Source organism: Sceloporus undulatus, chromosome 2, assembly GCF_019175285.1.
Source record: "Sceloporus undulatus isolate JIND9_A2432 ecotype Alabama chromosome 2, SceUnd_v1.1, whole genome shotgun sequence".
Classification (NCBI taxonomy): domain Eukaryota; kingdom Metazoa; phylum Chordata; class Lepidosauria; order Squamata; family Phrynosomatidae; genus Sceloporus; species Sceloporus undulatus.
In genome coordinates, this window is record NC_056523.1 from 98,250,436 (window position 1) to 98,255,052 (window position 4,617).

Sequence of the window (4,617 nt, forward strand, 5' to 3'; positions counted from 1 at the left end):
TAGTTCTATGGCAGTGGTGAGTGGGATGCTGATGGGGGATGCATCCATTCCCTTTCTACCAATGAGTGGTGGTGCAGCAAGGAGTTGTGGCAGGACCCCAGAGGGGTCCCTGCTTCTATTTGTCACACAGCGGCTCCCTGGAGGGAGCTGAATGCCTTATTCTTCAGTGCCCTACTCATCAGTATCACAGAAATCTGTCTTTCACTACAGCTGCCTGGATTTGGGGAGTTGGATTGGGAGACAGAGCCCAACATTGTACCAATGTGTCTGATGCAGATCTCAGCTAAAGTTTTACAAATATGAGGTCACTTTTTTGTACTCTTGTACCTCTGTTGTAACAACCAGAAGGAGGATCCCTGTTGCAATTTCTCCTTTCACCAGAGATTACTGGAGGAGGGGGTGGGGATTTCAGTCTGTTGCATCCTGATCAACAGGAGAACAGAACCCTATTGCTTGAAGCAGTAGTTGCCCCTTAAGTCAGGACTGAAGACTTCTACAATTCCCATGTATTCCCTACACTATTGCCATAATCAGAAATACACAGGGATGATGAATACAAATAAGTTATGTATGTGAAACCCTAGGTTACACATTTGTAACTGTGATTGTGAGTGTCAGCCATATTTACCTCAAGCCCATTGCCTAACCAATTGCTGTTCCCCTCTGAGAATTCCCACCTAACTTTGTGCACATCTTCCTGATTTTCTAGTTATTGAAATCCAGTCCCCCAGATACCACCACCACCTTTTCTTCCCCTGTTAAAGTGAACTCCCAGGCTTGAGACTCAACTTGTATCTTGCAATGTCTTGAGAATTGACAGTTCAAACTTGAGACTTGACTTGAAACTTGGAGTAAAAGCCTTGAATACATCACTGATAGAAACCTATTAAAACTCTTCTTTTAAAGGATTCTATTAAAAGCTTTCAGAATTTATTTAAACTGTTCACCTGATGATATAAGGGCAATAAGGCAGGGATCCTTCCTGAGTGAAGGGACACCCCACTGACACTGGAGGTACCTATGAATGTGGTGGGTCAGAGAAAAGCCTCTCATGAGGATCTCAGGGCCCAAGCAGGCTCATTTAGTAAGATGTTGTATGTCATATTGTCTGGCCATAAGCCATATAGGGCTTTTTAAGTCATAAGCAGCACAGCTCATATACAGTATTACTCATCATTAATCCGTAACCCCTTTTTTTTAAAAAGATAAGTATGGTGTTATTATTGTTGATTTCATTTACTCATGTTACTGTTCAATCTGATCCTGTAAGAACAAATGTAATTTTGTTTATGACTACCCATGACTCACTGCTTCTTGCCTGCAAGTGATAAACAATATAATGTGTTATTTTTGAATTTCAGTCTTTGTTATTCTTTCTACCAACAAAAATAAAATGAAAACAAAACTAAAAATGGCCACCAAATAAACCCAAATCCCTCACCAGTAATGTTTTTAGAATAGCAAGTAAATATTATTCATGGCTCAAAAATTCTTGCAATAACACTATTGTAATTACAAGTAACAATACTGCTCCCAGATACTCCACAAAGCTATGAGCAATATTCTTTTAACATGTTAATTTCTAAGTTCTGAGCAGGAATTCTCTCAGTAATTAATTCTGTATTTAAAAACATGACATTGTCAGAACAGATACTCGTAGCTAGGGCTACATTAAATATACTCTCACTTTTACTATCTAATTCAAAGGCAGCACATTAGGCAGGACACATTATTTTAAAAAAGCAAAATTCAATCTTAACTCAATGAGCATTTGCATTGCTTACATAGTGTTTGGTGTCCTTTTGCTAACTTGGTGAAAAAGGCCTTCTTACCACACCGTTTCTTATTTTTCAGCCCTCTGTATCCTTGACTTCATTTGCCCACATTGCTGTTCACTTTGATCCTGTAAAAACAGATGTAGCTTTATTTATGACTCCCCATGAAATTATCACATCAGTACACTATGACATCATACCCCAAAATAAGGTGTATGCTGACTGCTTAGAGGCCAGGGAAGGAGCGCAATCGGCAGTAATCGGTGGGAAGACTGGGCTGGGGCCGGTCCCAAGGCCTCGCCGGGCCAGATCCAGCCCACGGGCCGTAGGTTGCCAACCCCTGGTATAGCCTGTGCGGCTGAGTTATTATTGGAAAATTAAAACCAGACTTGTATATATGCAACAAAAGAAGACATAGTAACAACTTCATGTCAAAGTTACCTTTGCCTATTTTATGTTAAAATAAACTTTTATTCTTGTTTAACTATCCACTTGGCCTGTGATTTAACATCCATCCACACTACTGACCTTTAAAAACCCACAGGGGTATTGGATCACAAAGAAGGAAAGAATTGTGAGGTGGTGGGAAAACATTACATAATTTGGTGTGCAGCACTGGGATCCAAAAAATGTGGTAGACGGAGGTGTGCCGAAGTTAAGGGGTCTGAGTGGAAATACCAGATACCCAGTAGTAGGTTTAAACTGAAAGAAAGGAAAACCTACAGTTTAAAGTCTAGATGTTAGGTTCAGAGGAGTGATCTGTGAGGTAAAAACAAAAAGGGTAATTTGTAGGAGATCACTTGAAAACTGACAACCCTAGATAAGACTAGTCTCTGAGGTAACCGTACTGGTAGCGGTAGGAGACTAGTAGGAAGGAAAAGGCACACTTTGTGATTCCTGAGGTAAACGTCAGTGGTAAATGTAAGGAATAAGTAATTTGAGTTGAGGGGCAAGTGGAGCCTCTATACATAGTTGAGATCTGGTCAAAGAAGACGTGATTTTTGAGGTAAAAATTTGTGGTAACGTAGGGAATCACTAGTCTGATTTAAATCCAAGTGGATTCTTTTGACTCAATTGAGGCAGAGTAGAATAAGAGTATTTCCTGAGGTAAAAGTTCGAGGTAATTGTAAGGAAATACTATCCACAATGCCTCCTAAGAATGTTAAACCTCCAGCAGGGCCAGAAATGGTGGAGGAAGAAGTTGGAAAAGAAATGGTGGCTAGTGTTGACACCATAATTTCTGAACCTCAGGAGGGTGTAGAGGTTTGGAAAATAAAAGAACAAATGGAACTAGCCAGAATAGAAATTGAAAAGGCCAAAATTGAAAAAGAAAAGGTAATGGCCAAAATTGAAAGGGAAAAAGAGATTGAGTTAGAAAGACTTAAGGCAAGACAAGCTGAGATGGATCATCAGCTTCAGATGAGGAGTTTCGAACAGGGAATCCCTCAAACTAGCATGATGGCTGAGGTAAACAGAAAACCTCAAATTGACATGAAGGTTTCCACGATATTATAAAGGGGATAATATTGAGTCTTTCTTCACTAACTTTAAGAGAACTTGTGAAGAATTAAACATTAAAGAAGAAGAAAGGATGAGCTATGTGAGGTCACAAATTAGTGGTGGTCTGACAGAAATTTATGCTGAAATGAGGGCAGATGAAGCCCAAAATTACAATCTGTTCAAAGATATGGTAAAACAGAGATTTGGGCTAACTCCCGAACACCACAGAAGAGAGTTTCGTGCGATTAAGAGAAAAGGCGATGAAACATATACCCAGCTAGGATGTAGATTGGATTATTTGTTAAAAAGTTGGATTGAGGGATCTAAAATAACGACCAAAGAGGAAATACAAAGTCTGATAGGCTTGGAACAGTTCTATAACGTCATTCCCCAAGAATATAGGTGGTTGGTTCAGGACCAACAACCTAAAACTGTATCTGAAGCAGCCAAGATAATAGATACACTGGCCTTAATCAGAGGGGATGATAGAAAATTGCCAAGGACAGAGGGAAAGTCGGCAGAAAATGAACAAAAAATTCTAAAAATTGGCATGCCTCAAAGGAGAGAAATAACCAGGGGAAAAAAATTCAACCCTGGCAACAAAAGAAAACCCCTGAAGTTGAGAGGAAAAGGGGAGCAATGAGAGTAAATGACCCTGAGGGTTATAAAAAAGACAGTTGGTCGAAGGAATCATCCAGCTTCAATCCAAAAAAAATGTTATGAATGTGGAAAATTAGGTCACCTCAGATATAATTGTCCAGCAATAGTCAATGAAGACTCCAGATCCAAAATAAAATCAGCTTATTGTATAAAATCAGTTGGGCCTGACATAAAGGAATGTTGCCACAGAAATCAACCTGAGGCGGCAGTTGCCATAGAAACGACAGTTGGAACAGTAACAGACGCTAGCAGGAATATGTCTCCGAAACCCTGCTTATTTGTAACAAATTTACCTCAAGAGTTAGAACCAGAGGAACATAGAGAATTGATACAAATAAATAAGAACTGAGTGTGGGGTTTTCATGACTCAGGGGCAGAGGTGTGTATAGTTAAGTCACACTTAGTACAACCTCAAGATTGGTGCCCAGAAGAAGAAATGATCTTGAAGGGGTTAGGGGGTCCTGCCTTTAAGGCACCAGTAAGCAAAGTAAATATTTTGTTCAGAGGACATAACTTGCAGTGGAACTTCGCAGTATGGGATGACATTCCATTTCCCTGCCTAATTGGAAATGACCTAGATCGATATTTTAGGTTTACAGGGGTAGTCACTAGACAACAAGAAAAAGAAAATTCTTCAGAGGAAGTCAATCCACAGTTGGAAAAAAACCAAGATCAAGCAGTG

General features: G+C 39.8%; 1 long non-coding RNA gene across 2 annotated transcripts in view; it reads right to left on the bottom strand.

Annotated features, from left to right (window-relative positions):
* Window positions 1-4,339, bottom strand: part of LOC121923295 — a 9,597-nt gene extending 5,258 nt beyond the window's left edge. Inside the window, exons 1-2 of one of the 2 annotated variants that reach the window (XR_006102350.1) lie at window positions 4,018-4,339; window positions 1,785-1,903 (exon numbers count right to left, since the gene is read on the bottom strand). This is a non-coding gene — a long non-coding RNA (uncharacterized LOC121923295). Of the gene's footprint in view, window positions 1-1,784; window positions 1,904-2,303; window positions 2,899-4,017 lie in introns of those variants that run through there. The other variant, XR_006102351.1, reaches the window with a different exon arrangement.
* Window positions 4,340-4,617: the final 278 nt, after the last annotated feature.